The sequence below is a fragment of the Mastigoproctus giganteus genome, chromosome 6 (assembly GCF_048544385.1).
Source record: "Mastigoproctus giganteus isolate SK-2022 chromosome 6, ASM4854438v1, whole genome shotgun sequence".
Lineage (NCBI taxonomy): Eukaryota > Metazoa > Arthropoda > Arachnida > Uropygi > Thelyphonidae > Mastigoproctus > Mastigoproctus giganteus.
The window spans coordinates 87,144,913-87,170,399 of NC_143580.1; the positions used below are offsets into that span (position 1 = coordinate 87,144,913).

Here is a 25,487-nt window from a genome sequence, read left to right on the forward strand (position 1 = left end):
GGGAATGCAACGAAAGTTTGTCTCAGCTTTATGGTAGTCGTAGGAGATTGATCAGTCATTCAAGAAAGAAGAGATGAAGAAACTTAACTCTCAAAACAATGGTAACTCCTCGGAGATTTGTACGTTTATTTTTTTTCAGGTAGCATAAGGTAGGCACTGTAATACCGTGACTACCTCATGCTACCTGAATGAACATCAGGTACCTTACGCTACATAATAATAAATATAAACTAAACCGCAAATGAAACGCTAAAGGGAATAATCTAATAAATTTAATTTAGTTATTGAAGCGGATTGTGCATATTTCTTTGGATGCGCTTTTGTGTTAAGCTCCAAAGCAACAAGACTAGTATATTGTCTATAAATTGCGTATTTCTGTGGTTGATTTGGCTGTTTGCTGGTCGAAAAACTCGAGTTTCTGGGAGAAAAAAAACAATGCACCCCTCGCTTGAGACCAACTAACTCAGCCACGTTGTGAAAAAAGCCCATAAAAATTGGTTTCATCAGTGACGGGATTCCAACTCGGGTCTTTCCACCTGGTGTAGGAAGGGCAATGCTTATATTCACTGTGCAACAGCAACGGCTGTTGCTTCGGATAACCCTCGTGGGTAGCACAGATGGTAGGATAACCGTCCTCCCCACACCGAGTGGAAAAGATCTGAGTTCGAGTCCCACCGATGAGGTGAGGAATTTTTATGGGCCTTTTTCACAACGTTACGAAGTTATTTGGTCTCAGGCGAGGTTTTCTCCCGGAACTTGGATTTTTCGCCCAGAAAAACAGAAAATCTACATCGGAAGAGACGCAATTTACAAACAATATACATTAGCAATATGACCTTAGTTGCTGATGCTCCTAATGCTGCTGCTGCTGCTTAGGATAAGTTTAATGAAGTAATGCAGTGCGTTGAAACTTTCTGGTTGTATTCATATTCAAAAGTTTTACAAGGCCTGTTCATTCTCTAGTACGAAATCACTTTCCTACACCTTCACGCTTATAGGTCTGCTAGTAACAAAGATGACACAGCGTATTGTACCTTTAGAAGAGGACCAGATAATCAGTGTGTCACACAGCCAGTGAATTGTGACCCGGTATAGGCAGCGATTGAAAATGGCACATACATAGGTTTTTATTTTCTTGCATGGATCATGAACAAGTGCCTGCCATACTATCATACTAAGAAATATTTATTGATAGATTATTTTCATTGTAAAAGATGATGTCAGTCGTTTTGAAAACTGGATGCTCAAAGAAGCTGCAGTCATGTTTGGACTCGAGAGAAAAAAATTGTGTGAGAGAGAGAGAGAGAGAGAGAGAACGAATCCATGAAATAAAAGGCTTGTTCTTTCAAACATGGTACAGACTTTCCGTTTCCTCATTCGGAAACTAAATCATTAGTTTCCTCCTGCGCCAGCTATCTCAGAAAGGATTTAGAATTCTTCATTTGTAAACGATATGTATATAAATCTGATATTTTGCCAATAGACATTGCCAACTGTCTCTTTGTCCTTGAATAGAAAAGAGATGCTGCATTTCCACTAATGGTGCAATATTGCAGTTAAGGCTAAAAGTGTTGTCATATATATTTAATAATTTCCTTATTTATTTCACTCTTCCTGTAGAATAACTGATTAGCCTGCACGTGTAGCACAGTGGTTATAATCACCGTCCTCTCCACAGTGAATGAAAAAGGCTTGAATCCCGTAAAGGACCAAGGAAACGTTTTTGGACTTTTTCACTCCTTGATTGAGTTATTCGGTCTCAGGCATGGATAATAAGATTCCCCCATCCCCTGGAAACTTGTTTTTCGTCCAGAAAAACAAGCAAATCGACCATAGAACGCATGCAATTTATGGACGCTGGTCATATTACACAGGCAGGGAGATGAGTTAGTTCTCTTGTGGCCTTGTATTGCGTTTCAATTAAAACTAGAAACACTTTTTTCATCAGCAAGATCGAACTGAATCTGAAGATATCGAGACAAATATCGGTAGGTGGAGGTGGTACTTCCCCTGAGGCTTCTGTACGGGCCTCGGTACACTGTCAGTTAATCGGTCTTAGATGGTCTGACCTAAGAATACTCACAAAATGCAAAAATAATACGTTGACGCCTCAAGTCATTGATTCCTTAGAGTTTAACACAATCTCGTTAAACTGAATGACAGATCCTCAAATAAGAATGGTTTTATTTTCTTGCAGCTTTTTTTTTTCCCCCCCCGATGATTTCTTACCCTGATTTTTTTTTTTTTTTTTTTTTTTATCGCTGATGCTAAGATTATCATTTTAACTCGTAGACAGCACTTGAAAATGAGTTTTTTTTTTTTTTTTTTTTTTTTTTCGCAATCTAATCTTATATAAATCTCTCCTGCTCTATACCCTCAAAGTTTGCCGAATCGTATTAAAATCTAAACGAATATACCTTATTAGGTAAGAAGTTACGAAAGTTTAAAAGACATTTTAACGAAGAAGAACAGTAATTCATTTTCTTAACTCAAGAGCATGCTTTCTTGCACACCTTTCTGTGTGGAAGTCAGCAGTTGCTTCTATTATTAGAACCACAATGGGATTGAGGGTTAATTTCCCTTGGTGCCTAACACGCTAACTAATTTTTATATTGCTGGTTCTATTTTGGTACTTAATGCACGCGAGATGTCTCATTTGTGAACAAGGACAGAATAGAAGACCCCATTTTAGAAAAATAATTTACGAGCACTTAGAAAACATCCCAACAGATAGTAGTCGGAAACGTATATTCAGCTGGCGAGTTCGAACGTGCTGAACTTGCATTAGCAATGCTTTGTATTCATTATATGCGACGATTGTTTGATAGAATGAGGTACAGTGACGGAGAAAGGCGCGTTCAAATGGTGCAGGGGTCGGTTGCCTGGGACGTTGAAGCAAGGGAAGCCACAAAGCCAGTTGGAGAGTAAGCACAACGCCTTGATTACATGTCCTTGTGCACACATCAGTTTTGGGAGTATTTGAATGATACCTCAAGCTCAACTGAAAATCCAGACGTGCGCGTCATGAATTTTTGTGTTCAAATCTTAGGAGGATTTCCAAAGTCCCCCCCCCCATTTAAAGGGGCTTTTTGGGGACCCTGAGCTATTTGTAGTTTATCAGTCTGCCACATTCATGGAAATCAACCTATATAGATACTTATACGGGGATAATATATGATGGCACCTCGTGGTTTGCACAGTTGGTAGAATCGCCGTTTTTCGTACACCAGGTGAATAAGACCTGAGTTCGAATCCCGTCCATGAGGTGAGAATCTCTTATGGCCCTTTTTTCCACAACGTGGCTGAGCTAGTCGGTCTCAGGCGAGAGTAGCATGGATTTTTCTCCCGGAAACTCGGATTTTTCGTTTAACAAACAGGCAAATCGATTACAGAACACACGCAATTTACAGATAATATTTTATATATACGGTACAATATGGCCTACACCGCTGACGCGCCTAACACTCTACAAACAAACAAGCAAACAATGCATGGAATATCAGCATTTGTTTTTTATAAGCGTCTTTTGCCTCTAGTAAACATTTTTTGAATGCTGCTTAACTTCAATGGATTTTTATTTTTTAAAATAAATAGTAGTTTTTGTATTGATTCTGTGATATTGATGGTTCAACAGTTGATCCTGCTCAGGTAGCTAACAAACTGAATGAGTATTTTGCATCAACATTAACACATGAGGAGTTATCTCAGAGGTGTATTAAACTCTGGCAGTGAGCTAAATGATTCTGTAATAACTGAGAGCAAAGTGGAGCAGAAATTGTTGAAAATAAACATAAGAAAGACACCCGAAGTGGATGGTATCTGTCCAGTTATATTGATGGAGGCAGCAAATGAAGTAAGCAAACCATTAGCCATAATTATGAGAGTTTCCTTGGACTCAGGGGAAGTCTCATGGACTGGAGATGTGCAAATGTGACCCCAAATCACAAAGGAGGATCAAAAATAATTAGATACCTCTTAATTTAACTTTTGTTCCGGGGAAGTTAATGTACGCCCTGGTTAAAAAAACATTACAGGATCATCTAGACAAGACTTCAGTTATATCTCGGACACAGTATGGGTTTATTAAGGGGAAGTCTTGTCTGACCAATTTGATTGGGTAGTATAAAGAGGTCACAAAGGAACTAGATGCAAAGAATAATTTTGATATCATATACGCGGATCTTAGGAAGGCTTTTGATTAATACTGTTGCCCATGAAAGACTGCTGTACAAATTGAAGCAGTGTGGTATTAAGGGCAAGTTGCTGCTATGGATAAAGGGATGCTTGAGTGGGAGAAGACAGAGTGGTAATCAATGGACACTACTCTTCTTGGTTATTAGTGGGGTCCCTCAGAGTATTGGGTCCATTGTTGTTTTCTGTATTTATTAATGATATTGATGATGGTATATCAGGCTTAATGTCTAAGTTTGCAGACGATACGACGGTTGACAGGGTTATTAATGGTAGTATGCTACTGCAACAGGATCTAGAAAATTCTAGCAGATGGGCTGAGAGGTGGCAACTGAAGTTTAAAATTGGCAAACATAAATGGGGAGGTGATTATCCCCTTGTATAAGGCAATGGTCAGGCTACACCTTGATCACTGTATAAAGATCTGGAAGCCTCATTTTAGGAAGGGTGTAGAGTTGCTAGAACGAGTACAGAGAAGGGCAACAAGATTAGTGAATGGAACAAAGGGTTGCTCTTACGAAGAAAGGCTTAAGTTTTGCAACTTAGTGTCTGGAGACTAGGCACTTGCGAGGTGATCTGATAGATGTGTATAAGGCCTTGAATGGATTGAGCAGGCTCAATGCTAATGGGATTCTTCGTTTTGTCCAGATTAATCACTTGAGGGGACAAATTCAAATTGAAGAAACGCAGTTGTAGAATAGATGAGGAAATTTGCCTTTAGCCAGAGGGTGGTTGATTGCTGGAACAAACTTCATCTGTCGTTTTAGAAGTTGACAGATTCAAGGCAGAACTAGACAAATATTTATAGCGAATGGATGGGTGAAATGGGAAGGTTTTTCTTTTTTGGCTGATGCTGTATAAGCTTGCTTCCTTGCATCATATACCTCTACTAATGCTAATGTATTACAAATTATAATCCATGTATTACAAATCTTCTCAGAAGGATATTTTCAGGAAGGAATATATAGAGTGAATTAAATTGGGAAGTGAAAATATTTTTTTCCTAGTTTTATTACAGATAAAACTGAAAAAAAAAAAAAAAAAAAAACAACAAAAAAAAAATAAGTGTTAGTCCGAGAACCTTTAAACGGGTAACCATTAAAATACCGAAAGCTTAACCTGCTGGATATCCAGAAAAGTTGCAGACGCGTGCTTTATGAATTTTTGAAAACTACAGTAGTAGGCACCTTGTGGTCACTGAAAGAAATCCCTTGTTATTATTTTTTAAGAAAGGAAAAGAACTATTGGTAGCTAGTCAGTTATTATTTTTCTTTTTTACATTCAAACACGTACGACACGGATATATCGGTCTATGGAATCTTATCTTGCGAGTTTCAGTTCATTTCAATGATATATGAAATACTTAGCGTATATGGTTTTCTTTTTTCTTTTGTTGGACAACCTTTGTGGAGCAATGTTTCGCAAAATACAACGTAAACAAAGACGGACACAGGGCTATAGTGGGGAGGACGGCGATCCTACCAACTATGCTACTCACAAGGGCCTAACGCTTTGTGTTTACCAGCATACATAATACGATACTTTTGAATATAACTCTTTCAAAACCATTTTATTACCAAATTGAATATACGAGTAATTTTATTAATCAATAAAAGAAATTACACAGTTAATACTTTAACGATTATTAATTAAATAATAATAGCAAGAGCTCCTGGTGTGCGGGTGTTACTCATAATATGGTTGGTTTAAACTGATATTATCACTAAACAGTGACATGATAGGGGATTGATTTCTGAGCCAAGATCCGATGTACAACTGTTTATAGAAACTGAATTCAAGGATTGTGAGAACTATGATTTTATAAAAGATGACAGCATATCTGTAGTTTTTGAACCTATAGGTGTTCCGTTTGATAAATCCCAGTGTTTTGAATGCTTTTGATGCCCATGAAGGACATGGGCATCAAAATTAGCACTGCTGGAGAAGAAAATCCCCAAGTCGTCAACCTGGTCACACCTTTCAATGATCACAGAATCAACAGTGTACTCTGTATTTATTAGTTGTGGAGATCTGTAGGACGAGAAGTAGATTACTTTGCACTTCGAGGGGTCAGCAGACAACCCATTCAGAGATAGCCACAGAGAGAATTTATTAAGGGCGCATTGAAGTTGTTGAGAATCGGTTATCTCCTTTACTGCTGAATAGATCTTAAAGTTATCTGCATAGAGAGCAACTTGAACATTGGTGGCGCAGATGAAAGAAGGAAGATCATTTATGAACACAATGAAAAGTAGAGGACCCCCTAGGTCCTCTAATTTTCATTGTGTTCATAAATGATCTTGAGGTACTCCACTTAGTGGCATGAAATGATCCGAGTTCACTTGATTGAAGATAACGCTCAAGGAACGATGCGTAATATAGCTCCGTAGCCATGAGAGCAAAGCATCACGGATACCATATAGCTTAAGTTTTCCCGAAATTATTTCTGCGGGACTTTATCAAATGCCTTGGATATAGCTGTGTAAATTGCATCAAATTGAAGGTGGTTTTCAAGAACTTCAGAGGTGTATTGTCAGAAAGGAAATTGAATGCATGAATGTAATGGAAAGTATGTAAACACACTTTAATATGTAAACTTAGAATATATATATTAAGATATTGATCCTAGCTACTAACAACATCATCAACATACCCACGGCTACCTCTCTGACATGCAAACTTGCAGCCAGGACTGCACCCCAACTGAATAGCAATAGTAAGTTGATGGGCCTGGGGTAGCAGTGGAGAGAGAGAGAATGGAGATGAAAATACCTCAACGGAATATTTGTAAGAATGAGTGAAAGCATGGGTATGAGTGAGAAAGAACAAAGTTAATTCCTGTTATTGCTGTAAATACTAACCCTCATTTAGTTGTATTTAAACTTTTTAATTTTATATCTAATTATTTTATCTGTAAACTAACATATTTACAATAACACTATACACCACTGTATTCTCCTCGTGGAGTGAGAAAGAAGATGAATACATGGGAAAAAATTCATAAATTAAAAGAAAATGTGAGAAAACAAAAGAGCATAAAATAGTAATGAAATGTAAGAAAAAAGTACAAAACAGAAAGGAAGCAGTATGAACGAGGATTAAGTGAATTAAATTGTCTCTCTACCACTCCCTCCCCTGGATAGAATGTTGGGCGAATGGGTATATAGTTCCCCGCCCATCCAAGCAGACACAATGCCGTAGCAATTTAGCCGGCGTGGTGTGGGACGCGCATACTGGTCAGCAAGATTAACCCCTGACTGGTGTGCGAATGAGCAGCAAACAGGCCCTCCAACATAAGGATCCCTATTCCTATGTACTGTACTTTCACTCCTACCACTTGGGTTGGTTGTTCTCTCACTCCCCCAACCTGGATGACACCCCCTTCTCCTGGTGGGTATCCCCCCCTGCCACCTGTCAACTCCCATCCCCGAAGCAGAATGAGCATTCTGTCCCGAGGGGACCCTCTTCTGTCGCCCCTTTCATATTGTCAACTGCTCGGCCCGCCTCCTCGCGAAGCTGGACTGTAAACTAGAGGTTTTTGGGTAAAAACACCGGCCCCTAGGCTAAGAGGCCGGATGAACAACACAACTCCACACTAATACTACACGAACACTCACTAACATACATAAATCTGGCCTTTACAGAGTTTTGTATTAATTTTATTTATTTTTTTTAAAATTTTTATTTAATTCAGATAAATTAAAAGTTACATTCACCCCTAGATAGCAATCAAATGCTAGGAGGGTAAACAAAACCATAATAGCAATATAAAATCTATATTGGGTAGTATAAAATATATAAAGATACAAGGCGAAGACAGATTATGCTTGACAAACGCTTGGACAGTCAGCGTCTGTCCAAGCAGAGTGCGGGGATGCTGGTAGGATGGTGTATAGGCTGATTGGAACAGGAGAAGGTCTAAAATTGGAAGATAGCGTAGGTATCTGCAAAAACTTTTGTTCTGTAGGCCTTGTGAACACAAATTGCCTCAGGGTTGATGTTTAAGCCGTTAAGAAGTCCAATCATGTTTGCTGGGAACATGACTGAGCGAGCTGATTTGGTTGAGGGCAGGTCGGATCACAGATGTTTACCGATTACTTATTCTTCTGTTATTCTTGGGCAGGATGATGAGGCTATCGATGCTGGGAGCGTCTAGTTAACCGGAAATTAGCTTAGAGAAGGTAATTATGTTGCGAGTGATGATGATTCGCTTCCACGGGCCATTCCATGCAGCGAATGTAGTATACCCCTAGAGATAGTAAGCGGATGTCCTGACATCCTATTGAGGGATCGAAGAAGATACTCAATCCCCAAGAACTGCCGCCGCAGGTAGGTTGGAGGAGCAGAGGACCAGATTTCTGATGCGCAGAGAGCCACCGGTACTACACAAGATCGGATATACTTAGTTGTCAGCTTGATATTGCGGTAGCCCACCAGTTCCTGTCGAGCTGACCAAAGGGCTGAGAAGAATTTTGTTTCTAGTTTCCTTGAAGTGCGCTTGAAAAGACAGGTTGAATCCCACACCTAGCCTGTGAGAGTTGACAAGTTTAATTTGATGTCCATTTATAGAGATGTGCATTATTCTTCTCCTTTTTTGTAAACGGCAGATTTTTCGGCATTTAGTTCAAGACCAGTATATTGAAGAACGGTGCTTATCTCAGAGATTTGTTTTGCTTCAACTCTTTGGATAGAGAGCGCTTGCTCCGACTGATCCGAAAGAATGAAAGCTTCAGATCGTCGGCATACGATGTCATGTTTTGGAAATTTGCTAGCAGAGGTTCCAAAGCTGCTTCGAACAGAGCTTCTGACAAAACGCTATCCTGTGGAACCCCTCTGAAGAGAGTAAAGGATCGTGAGAGACCATTGTGCTCAACAAGGAGTCGTCTTTCCTGCAAAATTTTTTTGAGTAAAGAGAGGAGGTTATCGGAGATCTTGAAGTAGTTCTTCAGGATGTTAAGCAAAGATGTGATGGAAATCCTATCATATGCAGATTTAACGTCAAGATAAATTATGTCGAGCTGCTTCCTGTATGTGAAACAATGTTTGAAGGAGATGCTGGTAGTAGATCTCCTAGGGATAACGCTGTGAAGGTGGCAAGGTCTGTGATGAAAACAGTGCTCAATAAGTTGCGCTAGGATCGCAGTTTTAGGGCTCGAATTCTTTGGAATAGGTTTAACGCAGTAGTGTATCCAAATTTCAGGTACAGCAGCAGATGTTCGAAAACTTTCCTTGAAGGCATGTAAAAGAAAATATCTTGTGTATTCATCCACAATGAAGACACAGGATATTTTAATGATGATCAAGGGTAATCCATCAGGCCCAACGATAGCTTTGTTTGGTAGTTGGTTGTAACTTTCATCAGATTTTCCTTCGTGCTATTTAGAGTAGACAGGGGAGTCACATAACGTAAAGGGATGGAGAGGGGATGATTAGATTCCTCCTTTACCCAGCTCTCACCAAAAGTATTGTCCGCCCATTTGATGAAGAGGCTCTCATCCATCTGAATATCCCTGTGGTGCTTTGCAAATGGCCGCTTCGAGCACCATAATTTGTTAGCTATATATCTATTGTTGGCGTGTCGTTTCTGCTTCAGAAAAAATGCACGTTTCTTTTTAAAATTAATAATTGCCTGATGCTGATGCGGAGTTTGGGGAAAACCCCTGGACCTGCATTAAAATTAACACCATGCATGTTATTACTGATAATAAAATTCATGTCTTATAGTATAAGACATGAATGCTCGATGGTATAAGACTTATACCATCGAGCAACGTTCTTTTTTTTAGTGGAATCTTATTTGGAAACGAAGTCTTATAGTGAATGTCAACAAATTTTCCACTAACGTCCCATGCATAGTTGCAGTTTTAAAGATAATAAAGAAAGTTTCCTGTTGTTTACCAAAGCATCCTTATGCAGTTTATTGCATTGCTAGAGGAAAATGAATGAGACATTTGACTCGAATAGGATGGAGTCATACCAGATGCTCAACCACTGAAATGTTTCAAGATTTTTTGGGGATCGAATCATATCAAAAGGACTCTGGACATCTAGGTTTCCTGATTTAACATCCCAGTCTTCATTTAATGTGGTTTATTAAAGAAGATAGCTAAGGAGAAACCACGAACCATTAATCAGCTCAAAGAGACCATTGAAAATTACATTCAGGAGTATATTCGACACAAGCTTTGTCGCGTCGCTCACAACATGATCAAAAGAGAGAATTTATGTATTCTAACAACAGAGGACACTTCCAGCGTTGGTTATAAACTATTAATTTGTTTTATTGAATATTTCCCCTTATTCAAGTACAAATATTCAAGAACGGTTTTGTGTAATTCGAAAATTCAAAGACGTTCTTGCTTAATTATTAGCTTCCGTCTAAAAAATATGTGCGCGTGAGTTTGTATAAACACCCACGCACACATAGAGGAAGTGAGTCTACAAGTGCACCGATATCTTCAGTAAATAAAAACTGTTTCAGTCATGGACACCTGTGCGACACTGCGACCGAATTCGCATCAGTACTAAGCACATTTAACGTGCGAGTATTTTGGCTGATAGTCAGTGTTAAACCCACTCTCTTTCCGTCTCCAAAGGAGACTTCGTATGAAGGGTATTCTTCGATATACTGTGCTGATTTTCAATCAAATAGTAATGAAATGAAGTTATATTGAAACGTTTTATTTTGTCTCAAAAAGAATTTTTAGAAATGTGAAATTTTTAGTTTTGTAAGGATACCTGTGACATCCTGAAGATGTACAGTTTACTTATTCAACAAATATCGATTATACCTGGAACGTACAATCAATAAGCCTGTCTAATAAAGGTTCAGCAGTTGAAATATCCTTAGTTCTTTATTCGGATTTATCTTCTGTCTTCAGTTGGATGCCGAGCTTTCCTGGATATTTCTTTACCCTTTTCACATCATGCTTGACTGTTAAAAAAACAAAAAAAAAGTGCTTTCTTTAACCCACACGATGCTCTAGAATGACAGTCGTATTCAGAGGTGCCGCAGCTGGATTTTAAGCGGAGAAGTATTTACTCATCTGCTGTAAAGGTACTCACTTTTGTGTGGTATTTGTTTAATAGTTAGCAACCCTCACTGAATATCAGCACTCAGACTTCTAACTGGAAATTTTCTTTTGATACTTAGCTGCTCTTTAATTATTCATGTTTACCGACGTCTGCTTTATCGGGCTGTCTGGACTCTGTCAGCGAGCTCTTATTGGTGTCAGTCTGCTCTCTTGTTCTCTAAGACGATGATCTCGTTAGAGGTGGGTAGAAGTAAAGATTATTACAGAGAAGGAAAGAAACACCAAAGTTATGGATCGTTGCTAACTTTAACTTTGTGTGTGGCATCTCATTTGAATTTGCACCTCATTTGCATACTGCCAGCAGCAATACGAGCTTAGCTCATCAGCGTGCTTTCCTTTATAATCATTCCGTTTGAGTTTCGCAATTATAGGTCTTTTTCTTTGCGTCCTGATCCGTTTACCGTTCCGTTTAGAACAAAAGTAATCGGAATTTTTCTCACGTATTTGTTGATATAATAAATAATAGGTAGTAATTCCTTTTGTTAGTACTATGAATTTGTTGATTGCTTTTGGATAGGCCTTGAAAATTTTAGGTCTACTTGAAAAGGACTACACTTGTAATTAGCTAAGTATCTAATCCCTTTCTGTACTTGTTAAAGATCATCTTGTCCTAATAAATCTTGATGAGTGGCAGATGTTTTAAAAGCTGGATAACCAACTGCAGAATATTTATTCAAAAGTTGTGTCGAAAACTGAAATGTTTAAATAATTGATTTCCAGTCGACATCATTGACTCACCATTCAGTTAGCATTCTGCTATATTGTAGTCATAAGTAAGGACTAAACCTTCCGTTCATCAGCAATTTAAATTCTATCTCTGCCTTTAGGCTTGATCAGTGTGTCGTCTGCATGAGATCTGAATTTTGTCATTTTACCATTAGCAGTGGCAAATGATGCAAGAAATCAATAGTTTGTCTAGTTCTTTCTTGAATTTATTTAAACTATCAACTTCCCCAACAACAGATTGCAGTTTGTTCCAACAATAAACCACCCGTTGGCTAAAGGCAAACTTTCGCACTTCTATTCTGCAACTGTCTTTCTTTAATTTGAATTTGTGCCCTCATGTGTGTGGACTCAGCGAGAAGAAGAATCCCATCAGCACTGAGCTTGCTCAACTCATTAAGCGCCTTAAAAATCTCAATCAGATTACCTCGCAGGTGCCTAATCTCCAGATGCTTCAATTTGCAGAACTGAATCCTTTCTTGGTAAGAGCATCCCTTTGTTCCGCTCACCAATCTCGCTGCCCTTCTCTATATTCGTTCCAGCAGCTCCAAATACTTCCTAAAATGAGACCTCTAGACAGTACCCAAGATACTGCCCTGTACAATGGGATAATCACCTCCTTATGCCTGCTAGCAAAATTCCTGTATATCATTGACAAAACCCCGTGAGCTGCCCTGGCAGCCTGTCTGCATTCCTCAGGGAACTTCTTATCTGCCTGAACAATTACCCCCAGGTTTGTTTTTCATTTTTCATTTTCCACTAACCTGGGTGTAGTACCACACAGTTGGTACGTTACTCTGGGGTTACTCCATATGCAGCACTTTGTTTTATCGGTGTTAAACTTCAATTTCTATTTCTCAGTCCATCTACCTAACGTTTCTAGATCCAGTTGCAGTAGCATACTGTCATTAACCACCCTGCCAATTTTTGTATCATTGCAAACATGGACATTAAGCCTGATACATTGCTAAATAGAGAAAACAACAATGGTCCCAACACTGAACCCTGGAGGACTCCAATAATAACATTAGTCCATGAAGAACAATGTTCATTGATTACCACTTTGTTCTCTCCCACTTAACCATCCCTCTATCCTTATCGGAAAGTTGCCCTTAATAACACACTGCTCCAAATTGTATACAGAAGTCTTATATGTGCAACAATATCAAAAGATTTCCTGAAATCAAAGTATATCGTATCAGAATTATTTTTTTGCATCGAGTATCTTTGTGACCACATAGTAGTAACAGATCAAATTGGTCACACAAGATTTCTCCTTAAGAACCCCATGCTGTGTTTGAAGTATAATGGCTGCCTTTTATAGATGATCCTGCATTACTTCTTTTACTAATGACTATTATTTTCCCTGGTAGATAAGTTAAAACAACTAGCCTGTAATTACTCCTGTCACCCTTGATTCCCCTTTGTGAATTTGGGTTACATTCGCACATCTCCAGTCCGCGGAGACCTCCCCTGAGTCCAAAGATGCTCTCATAATTATGGTTAAGGGTTTGCTTACTACCTTCGCTGCCTCCCTTAATATAAGTGGACAGATCCCATCCACTCCAGAAGCCTTCCTTATGTTTAACTTCAAAAATTTCTCTTCCACTTTCCTCTCAGTTATTACAAAATCATATAGCTCTGTGTTAGAACTTGATAAACGTCTGGCGTGCCCTTCCCTAAAGAATTCCCCATGTGTTAATGTGGATGCGAAATTCAGTTTGTCAGAAACCTGAGCAGGTTCATGAACAGTCGAACCATCGATATCAAGTGGACCAATCTGCTTCATCTCATTACGTTTAGAGTTTACATACTTAAAGAAGTCTGCTGTTTTTTATTATTTTTTTTTTTTTTGCATCCTTTGCCAAAGATTTCTCGTAATTGTGCCTTCGCTTGCCTTGACTCCCTTTGTGACTTGATTACAGACTAGTTTATATGTACCATATGCTTTTGTCGCCCGATAATTTATATACATTCCATGCACTTTTTTTTCTGCCGAGTTTCATCTGATATCCATTTTGGCCTATATCTTGAAGAGTAATTCTTAGTTGGTATGAAAGATTAGTAGCTTCTATGATCAATTACTTGAACGCCTCCCATTTAGAATTTGCTGATAGCAACATCATCAGTTGGTCCCACTGTATAGAATTTACAGAATTTAAAAACTGTATGAGACCACTGTATTCATCTTTCACAAAAGCAGAAATCCCTCCCTTTACCCTTGATGATAGTTATATCTTGAAGTAAATCCCACTGTGATTACTGCCACCTAGCTGTTCCTTTATCTGCAAATTCTTAATACATGAATAATCAATGTTGATAAGCAGATGAAAAGTATTGCACCCTCTTGTTGCGTCTCTAATACGTTGCTGTAGCAAACAGTCATCCAGTAAATCCACAGCAGTCTTGCTAGTCTGCGAGTGACCAACCCTCAAGTTCCAATCAATATCTGGAAAGTTAATTTTCCATTATAAGACATTTTGATTTACTGGCCCACTCTGTTTCTCTGTACATTAGCAGTTGAGTTCCGGGATCGAATCCCGGAACTCAACTGCTACAGAGTTGGATCCTTTGACTGCAATGAACTGTTCACACGTTGGTCATTTCTCATTGTTGACACTAATGGATATCTTGCGGTCACGTGAGTGGGAAATGCTTTTGATATTAACACGCCGCAGTCGACACCCATTCAAAGATAAATAATGCTTAGTAAATTAAATCGTGACATCCAGCCAGCAGTAATTCTCATCAGGTGTGGTGGGATTAATCCCCGAAGCAACACCACACTGCATCTGACGTCAAAGAGTTGTTGCATGCGTCTGGCACATAGCGGAAGATACATTTCTTTTACAAATATTGGACCAAGTGAGGCATCGAAATTTCCACATGGATTATTTCCTTTTCATCGTCTGTTGAAAGAATGCAGCAAAAGTCTCCACTTGAGACATTCGTCTGTGTCAACAAATGAAAGAGGCTGCAGTTGTGCGGAATGCTTTTTACTCCGTTAACCTTTCGGTTGTTCTTACTCAATGTCTGTAAACATAAGACAGATTGCATCAAAAGCAGACAAGAAAAGAAGAACGAAATACATTTTGCTATTTATTTAAAAGTATGAACAGAATGATTGCCTAAAATGAAAGCTTAGTTATTAGTAGAATATTATAATAACCGAGGTATATTTGTATAATCTTTATTTCGGTTTGGCATGTTTAACGGCAGATGCTTTTTAGCATGGAAAATCACAGTTCTCTCTCTCTTCCCATATGACGTTGTATATAACTTCTTAACTAGTAACAGATTATCGTTTTTATTGTCCTGGCAATCGACTGCTTGTCTCCTGAGACCGTGCATAGCATAATTATTAGTAGTATCGTGACCATCGTGTCGGTTTGTAGACTGTGCTAGTTTCACGATACTTTTTTGCTCTGCTGTCAATCCATTGCCCTTCTTATTCATTAAATAATAAATGTGTCCTCAATATCATTTCAAACTAGTCATTGAGATAGCTTGAATTTGAGTTCTGCAGTAGATGGTTAATTAGTATTAAGTAAGGTCACAAAATACAAGGAAGCGGACTTTCCTTGCATCAGCTAAATAATAATAAAATGAAACTGAATATTCGTACTATTTCCATTCACAAAAAATAACCATTCAATTCTGAATTTGGACTTATTCAGACTGCGACATTGGAGAGCAACTTGTCCCAGTGTTTGACAACTCGCTATCCATAGGTCAAAGTGAACTTCATTACATCTAGTCATCTGTTATTCCCGAGATTTTATATTTATGCTGCCTGATTCTTTTTCTAACCTATGAGGGAGAACAGACTTTTCTCATTCATTTTAATCAACTCCTTCAGCTCCTTACACAATTAATTCAGATTTCGCCTTAGATGTCTAGTGGTCAAAATTTGCAGTCCGTACCTTCTAAACCGTTCTTCATATGTGCATACATTTTCACTCATTACCACTCTGGATACCACTCTTCGCTCAATTAAACCATTAACCTCACCTACCATCCAGTTTGGTATGGTACATTTATGGATAAGATCAGATCTTCAGTATACGGCTGATTATTGAAAAATGCAAAGAATTCAATGTTCCAGTCGTTTTGTGTGTTATTGATTATTCAAAAGCATTTGATTGTGTTCAACATGAGAAACTATGGGAACGATGACTAATATATTATTCCCGATCCAGATAATTCAACTGATTAAGCTACTATACCAGGAACAGGATGGGACTGTAAGAACCAACATGGGAAACACAGACAATTTCAAAATTGTTAATGGTGTTAGCCATTTTGTCACCTCGCATTTTTAATCTTTAAGCTAAAGATATCATAGGTGAATCTTTGGAAGATTTAGACTCTGACATCAAAATTGGAAGACTGAAGATAAACAACCTTCGTTAGCAGGTGATACTGTGCTGATTTGAAATTCATCTTAAAGAAACTCTGAGAAGAGCATGTGAAGCAAGTAAGAAAAAGAGGACGGTTTCTGAATGTGAGTAAGACTAAAATTATGGTGATCAGTGATAATCTTGGTTCTGTAAAGTGTAGGGAAGGTTAATGAGCAAGATATCGAAGAAGTTGACGTATTCGATTACTCAGGGTCAAGAATAAATAAAAATGACGACTGCTCAAATGGTGTAAGGAGACGACAGACAGTTGCTAAAATGTTGGTCACTGATCTGACAAAATTATGAAGAGATCAAGATCTATCAGCAAAGACGAAACTAAGAATCATTAATTAGTTGTTTTTTTTTTTTTTTCCAATTGCCACTTATGGATGTGAAGGATGGAATCTGAAAAGAGTTGACAGGAAGAAAATTGAGGCATTTGAAGTGTGGTGTTACAGGAGAATGCTGCGCGTTTCTTACTTTGATCGAAGAACCAATGAGTGGGTATTGAATAAAATTGGCAGGCCTAAAATTCTTCTTTAGAGCATCAACAGAAGAAAATTCAAATTTTTTGGACACGTAGCAAGGAGGAAAAAACTTTGAAGAATATAATGGAAGGAAAAATCGAGGGGAAGAGGAGCAGAGGAAGACCTGCAACCAGGTGGAAGTATGGGATCAGTCAACTTCTGAGCATGACAATTTGCAGTGCCGCTCGTACAAGATCAATGCAATTGGAGGAATTTGTTGGTGGCCACAACGGCTCCTCAGAGAGCTACGTGACTGGAAGGAAGACGTTTATGGAACTTGGCCGTTGTACGAATTCATTTGTAGCTTCGAGCGTAAAGCCCTCGAATATCCCTATAGTATATTTGTATCCGACATCGTACTGTAGACACTAGTTAACTGAGCCCAAGAAATGTCGTGTTCTATTATAGGTTTCTTTAGCTACAACAGATTTTTTGTATTCTGGTCACTGCCTGCTATTGGTTACAATACTGTAAAATTTTTGATACAGTTAGGCTCCTTAGTTCAGAACCATATCTAGGATATTAGAGACGTTTGTAATCTTTCAACATGTTGGGATAAGTAGCAATTGCCCTGGAATGTTGTTCGAACAGGCATCCCAGTTTTTTTGCTTTCTTGCTTTTGACAACCATAATACGCCTCCTTTTAGTTCTGAATGTTTTTCCATGTGGTTTTATATAGCTGGTGGGTTTGCTTCTAAACAGTTTTCTTTAGTGTTTACGGTTATTAACTGATGTTGCAGACATGCCCTCTCAGAAAGAGGGGTGCAAGTGTTTTGTCCCGTTCCACTGACCTGAGTCTATCGTGTGGCGACTTCTGCTATTCTCGCTTCTCCCCCCACCGAACTAGCAATTTCTTTGAGCGGTTAATATCTCCTCAACAGCATTATCAAATACCCTTGAATCGTCTCTGTTTAACTGAAAAAAAATTGACTGATAGTTTTTAGTTTCTTACGTGTGGTTTTATTGACTTGGAACCGCGTTAATTTTTCATTAAATTTATTTCATGCAAATATAAATTGTCACTGCTGATAGCAAGCCCTTATACAGTATATGAAAGAGAGAGAAGCTGTTGAAGTTATTAGCTGTGGAAGTTTCTTTGTTCTTCTTTTGGAGGAAGGACAACTCGAATAATTAGTGGCTGAACAGTACAACGAACATGCAAAGCTTTGGTGTCGAGGTATACTACAATTAGGTGATCATTCTTTGTTGTCACGCGAATGAAGATTTCCTTGAATATAAAAAAAAAAGACAGTGATGGCCGCTGGAATTTTGATTTCCAGCACGTGCACTCTAAATGCCATTTGTTCTTGTAGGGTAACTGAATTTTATTGCAGTACTTCAGCAGTTTCCTTCACTGCCATAGCGATGAACTAATTTAAATGGTCTAATTATATTCCTAATTTTAATCTGTATCATCGAACTCTTTCAAACTCAATGGTGTCCGCAAAGAATTCGTACAACATTACATTTAAAAAAAAAAAAAAGCCTCTGCTTATTCGAGGGAATAATTATGTCAGATTAACCAGAGAAAGCAGATGGCAATTTACTTCACTCCCTTCAAAGCAGTTGTCAACTGCACTCTCGAATGAGACGTCCTGCTCTTATTTGGCTGTTGATTGATTTTTTGAGCCAGAGCAACGGTAGCAATGAGGAGTCAGTATCTTGCGTCTCTAAATTGTGGGCATTATATAGTTGATTTCTTGTTTTTCAAGATGAAATACCCGATATGTTCTGGGTAAAAAGCCATGGTTCTGGGTAAGTTCTGGGTAAAAACCTTCACTCATCATCATCGACTATTTTGGCCACAATGTGAATAAATCACAAACACACTTCAGGCTAGCCCGAATTCGAGTTGTTTTACATGGTGTGGAAGAGCAGCAATCGTAAGAACTGTGCTAGCCGAGGACACCTGATCTGTATTACCAACTTATCCAAGATATTTCAGAGGTTTCAACTAGGAATCCAGTGCTGGCCTGCTAATCGACACCATTTTTCTCTCATATAAAATGCCGAATAGTCCAAATTTATGGTACGAAGATTTACCATGCGGGATACATCATTGTTAAAATTTAATAGTACCTCCAGGGGTCTCAAACACGTGGTCCATATGCTGCCCTGAATCATACATGGATATTCTTTAGAAAATATATCATTCAAAAGACCTACAACGGAAATCCTGTACAAGTTTCTCCATTTTGCCGTTGCGAATTGATTTGTGTGTTGATTTGGACATTCAAATAGAAATTGACATTTTTAATTTCTTTAAAGTTTCTTCAGAGATTTTCAGCTTGAAAGCCGTAGGTTTCAAATATGAACAGAGAATTTTGATGGAAAAAGAAATTTAAGAAAATTTCTGCTTATAATGCTGAATGGCAATATTGGATCAGAGGAGTTCACGAGATCGGGACTGCAAGGCTATTAACCAACAGTATTTTATGACATATTTATTCGAACACGCAGAGTATTTAAATCTGTACTTCACTCTGGCCACTAGGGCACGGCCATGCCTATGGAAACAACTGGAGATCCTGGTGCAATCTCCTCTTCATTCTGATACTTGTCTCTGCTGACAACTTCGTGAATATTTTAAGATCTTATTGCAGTACATATCTTACTGTTTCGAGTATTACGATTGAAGACTTCATGCAGATGTGCTGTGGGTACTTACCAGTGCCCACCGCTAGAAGTGTTGATGCAGCAGTAAGTATGTATTTATTAGTTTCAGACTTCGTGTTGGCAGTGCAGAATTGAGAAAGATGTCGATGTATGACATGGTCTTTAGGCTACCCCGCATTACGTTATTTCAAAACATGAAGAGTGCGCCGATATTAGCCTCCTTGCTAATTACAATGTATGGAAATTGTAATGAGGTCTGTCGTACATTGCATCCAATACAGTGTAGGATGGACATTCACTAAGCTACACTCGATTGTTCGATCTGAACAGCGTTCGACTGATAAGACTTCCGTCTTCGTTACAGTTAGTTTTAGTGCATAGCGTATCACTCTGAAACATCTTTGAGAATCATAATTACATCGAAAGTATTGAATATGAGCAAATGAATATTAAAATTGTACTTTCCCTCTTTCATTGTTTCAGATCAGCAATAACTTTTTGCACATGTCCTCAGAGTTTCTAGAAAAGGTATAGAAAACATGTTTGTAGTCTACGTTATCATTATGGATGCTTGTGTTCTTAGATAAGTGGCCAGATAATTTCAGTTGAGTTCTAATGACGATCGTTATTACATCTGATTAGTTTGGCGTTACACGACGCACTGATGAATTACCCGTCAGGAGTACTTAGTGGTCACGCATTGGACACGTTTCCATCTCATCAGCATCAAATATTTACTACGTTTTCTTGTCAGTTAATTGATCTGAAGGTTACCGAATATCGAATTATTTTAAAACTTCATTTTCCGTTGCACAAAAGATTTATTAAAGGAAAAAAAAAACTTGGGATTTTGATGAGAGACTTTTCAGGCAGTTCATTCTTAGATTATTTAGGAGGAGGGGAGCTCTTTTCTAACCATGACCAGTGTATTTTTATGACGGCTATCTCTTCCCCTTCTCCCCCTGTCTAGCGCGCATGTGCACACATCTATCAGCGGGTAAGAACAACCGATTATAAAGGAATATGCAATGGCCTGTGCTAGCAAATCTTTCATATACGTGTTGGGAACAAACAACAACATGGAGCACTGAACTGCATATGATTGCGTGAATTGTTGATAATAAGAATCGGACCAAAACAGAAAGGAAGAGCAAACAAAACAGCGAATTAATAGAAATACAAAAAAAGGAGTAGAAGACAGTGTAAGTTCATCTACCGATTTATTCTGTGAAGAAATCAGTAGATTGTGGTAAGATGTATCTGCAAAGATGGCGAAATTTGGGACTACCAAACAGTAACGAACGCAGAACGAGGGTGCAGATGTTAAGGATAATGGATGAAGGCATCGAGAGAGTTGGACCATCTCCAGGGAAAGATTGAAACCGTGACTGTGGCACGTGACGAATTAGCACATAAGAAGGTGGCGCTAATTTCGCTCGCTACCTTTGTTTCGCTGCTCAGGTAGCAGATGTTGGCGGAGTGATAGCACAACCGCCAGGAACTCAGTCCATCAATTTTACCCCTTGTACGTAAAATTTATGTGGAGTACCTTCGCGAAGGAGGGAGGGGGGGGTGACAAAACTACGTGCTGTTACCTAATCTGAGGACAGGGACATGGGTTCACTTGTCTTGGTTCGGACTGATTGATAACACTGCTTAATCGAAGGCCGAGAGCATTTCAGATGTCATTTCTCATTAACAAATCAGCCGTTAGAGGTCGCTGCACTACGTCTCATTAATCATTTCTCTCCCAGGAAGGCCCGGCTAAATCCGTTATGTCCATATGTTGCCGTACGTGATGTACGTTAGTGATCCCTGAGTGAGCTGAACCAAATTGAAGAAGACGTGAGGTAATAGGTCGATGAATCACCACGAGATCATCCGTGTGTCGGCGAAACTTTGAGAAATGAATGCCGGATTCATTTCTTGAATATCATTAATTTTAGATTGAAGAGGTCTTATGACATATGGCTTGTTTGGAGAAATATTTGAATAAAATATGGCACGTTTCCCTTTAGTAGCCGGGCATTTCGTAGAATGATCTGATAAAATTATGGGCATACATTTATTCGTGCTTGTAATTCAGATAATAAAACGACGAATGAACAATTTTATACACACGTATAAAACAGATTAAAACTCAACTCAATATTTCATCAAAAGAAAATAAAATTTTCTTTAATTTTGTTTGGTTATATATTTTTAAAATCCAGTTAACACCAAATGCTGTTACTTTTAGAACAGCTCAAATAGTTTGTGGCATTAATTTTCAGTTAAAAATTGTAAGAGCTGTTTAAAACTAGAGTAAAAAGGATTTTTTTCAAATGTCTCAAAGCCTGTTCTGAAATGCACGAAGAGCATGTTGTGCTCACCATAACAATCAGTACACATGTAACGACTCGACCCAATGGACACATTTTTCCTGAAAAATAAGCCCATCTAGTCGGATCGTTATGGGTATGCTGAGAAATTTTTCTTTGAAGAATGTACACCTCATGTCCCACTCCCGTAAGGTGTACGGTACTGCGCTCTTCAAGAAAGGCAATGCTTGGAGACCGTAGGGTTCATGCAAGATGGTGCCCCTCCCCACATTGGTCGACAAGTAAAGGAACTGCTCCGTTCAATATTCGGAAGTCATTTCTAAAGACTTTCCGCAGTTCTGGCCAACCCGAACAGCAGATCTGAATGTGATCTGATTGTGGAAATCGTTCATTAAGAACGCATCGTTCTTAATAGCTTGCGCATCGCAAGCTATTTTAGAGATAATTGTAATAATAGTTCACCAATAACTAGCATAAAGACAAATTTTGTTAAAGTTTTCTTTTATATATATATATATATATATATATATGAAAATAATTCAAACTGAATTTAACCCTGGATTACTTAACAGCAAGTTATTACTGACCTTTAATCCGGTAGGCTGCGATGATTAAAATCATAAAAAGAAACTTGAAATTAAATAAAAATTGTTATCGAAATATGATGTCGCGCGATGTGATGTCACGCGATGCTCGCAGCACCCAGCTCGCTCCCAGCGGTAGCAACTGAATCATGTGATTTGGTATTTTTTTTAATAGGACAGAAGACGCGTGATTTAGCTTCTTTTTATCTCGAAAATGGCAAATTTATATAAATATATAACTTCAAACATCAAATATTCGGAATCTTAGTTCAATCCCAATTAATTTTATTTCCTTTTTTAAAATAAAATTAGGGCATCGTCTGCTGGATGAATGGTATTCTTGGGTTAGTCAAGAAGTGCTAGATTATAAATGTCAGCGTACAGGTTTTGATATGTCCCATTTGACTTCATACGAGTAAATAAATCCTTTCTATTTCTTTCGTTTTTAGAATCTCAGAACTCCTGAGAAGTAGATGTGTGAAAGCTCTCAGCAGTTCTTTCCCTTTCTTGTCTTTATTTTTTTCTTTTGACGTTTGCATTTCACTGCCAAAGCGAAAACATAGTTATTTCATCTGCTCGTAGAGCCGTGACCGAGTGGGATGGTTACGCAGGGGAATTTCGTCCATTTCTTGTATACGGATGTTGGGTAAATATATCATTATATGGCAGTATAGCGCACTGCCTGCCACGTACTTCAACATGTACGGATTGCTGATAGAATTCGAGCTGAGGACAACCGGACGAATTCATTTCATATACGTATAAGTTATTCATGTTTGATCCATATTTAAAGACACAACGAGAATCGCTACAAAAATACATAAGCCCAGTAAGCCTCAAACACAGTGTCCTTCTCTACGATTAGGTATTACATGCATAAGTAGTGGGCACGTTGTTAATATAAACGCGTGTTATATTAACGTAGGAACACTACCACTGCAACGCACAGTAGTGGTAATTGTTCCTTGTATTTAAATTTGTTGAAAGACATGAAGTGGTTTTCTATGGCCCAATTCTCTCCTAGATTGTGTTTAGGTTTAGGGGTTGAAATCCAATCGACGACCAAAAGTGGCTGAAAAAATAGTCTTTGGTGTGACCTATGATAAAAATATAACTGGATTCCGTAAGGTTTTAAATTTTTGTTGTAATTTTTCTGATTTAATTGTTCAGTTTTCTTTTCTTCTTATTTTTTCGATTTTTCCTTAATTTTCATTTATTACTGATGTTTTAATAAACAAAAGCCATAAAAAAAGTTTGAAACAACAGTTTTATGTTCCGAAAATTGTAATAAACAATTTTATGACGTATAAGAACTTATGAAGATTACAAACCTCCAAGGCTGAATTCCCAGCAAAACAGAATCTCACCACCTTGGGGTTCCTCGATCTGAATACTACAGTGGTGCTCAAAAAATCGCATCACAAAAATTTACCGAATTTCTGTGAAATTTGGCAATATATCGTGTGTTTTGTAATAGCATTATTTTATTGCATCATCCATCTCTAACAAGCTCTCTTAAATTATGTCACGTGCCATATATGATTGCATCATCCTAGCGGCAGTATAAATATGCATATGCCACAAGTCCAGTATTCTGTGTTATTGTAATGGGTTTTTACAATTAACACCATGTAGGAAAAGTGTTGCTGTTGAATGCAGAGGGATATTCTACGCGTGAAATAGCTAAAAGGAACAACTGTAACAGCCAACAGTGGCACGTTTATTATGAAAATTATCAGAAACTGGCAGTCTAAACAGAAGGAAAGGAAGCGGACGTCCACGAATATCTTCTTCAGCGCAGGACAGATTTCTGGTTAGTCTGTGTCCGAAACAGAAGGTCCTCATCGCCAGATTTCAAAACAGCATGGCAGGAAGATACTACTGGTAGGTACAGTAAGGAAAGTACTGGTACACTACGTAGATTCCTTTTCTGATCGGGATTAGTAGCACGTCGCCCAAGGGGAAAAAAAAAGCCACTTTTAACTCAAAAAATGAAAGTTCAGCGTCTAAAGTGGATAAAAGAGCATACTAGTTGGTCTGAGGATCAGTGGAAATGTGTTATTTTCTCTGATGGAACAAAATTCAACTTGCATGGCTCGGACAGCCAGCAGACTGTTAGACGAAAGAGAAGAGGAGAATCATGACGGTATCGTCACCACAATGAAACATTTTCTGCGTCTCAAGTGTGATATGGGGCTATATTTCACATAGAGGAGTTGGTAGTCTGTTAAATGTGGAAGATGACTTGAAGAGCCGACGTCTCGACCTTAACCAGGCCAGGACTGAAGCCATGGATCGTAAGGTATGGAAGAACATCACTGAGCAAGTCCGAAACCCTGCGGCACCTACAGCAGCATACTGGTTGCGTGGCCAACCGCCTCCCCCAGCTGCCAGCTAAGGACCAAAGAAGAAGAAGAAGTCTGTTAAATATGTGAATGGTGTACAAGGACATTCCTGAGACAAAATTACTTTCCACAATTAGAGATCACTGAGGATATTGCCAATTGCATTTTTCAGGATGACTCTGCTCTATAGACCCAAAGCCGTAAAATTAGCAAACGTTTAAAACTTATGAAACGTCACACTCATGCTTAAATGTAATTTATTTCGCTGTCTTTACTGTCCACATGTGCAAAAATGGTTGAAGGATAAATCAACTCGTACTATAACATGGTCTGAGAACAGTCCAGGCCTCAAATACAATTGAAAGTTGTTGGAACAAAATGGAAGTTTCAACAATGCAAAATGAAACTAAAAACACTTAGAGCTGCACACGTGGAAGACATTAATCCATGTTTGGTACCACGAGATTTCCCATGAATACATTCTGAACCTTGTCCAGTCGATGCTACGACGATGTGCAGCAGTAATCAAAGCAAGAGGCGCACCAACGAAATATTAGGTGGGCATTTTGTTGTGTTTTTGGTTATATAGCTGCCTATCGTCCTAGTCGACCTAAAAAAACGAGGTGATTAAATTTTTTTGAGCACCACTGTATCTAAACTATCTTATAGAACCTTTGTATTAGGCT

At 38.4% G+C, this 25,487-nt stretch overlaps 1 protein-coding gene across 1 annotated transcript in view; it reads left to right on the plus strand.

Annotated features, from left to right (window-relative positions):
* The window catches only part of LOC150084456 (solute carrier family 35 member F3-like), a 415,319-nt gene that overhangs the window by 32,261 nt on the left and 357,571 nt on the right, over positions 1-25,487 (plus strand). The gene's annotated exons all lie outside the window — the stretch shown is intronic.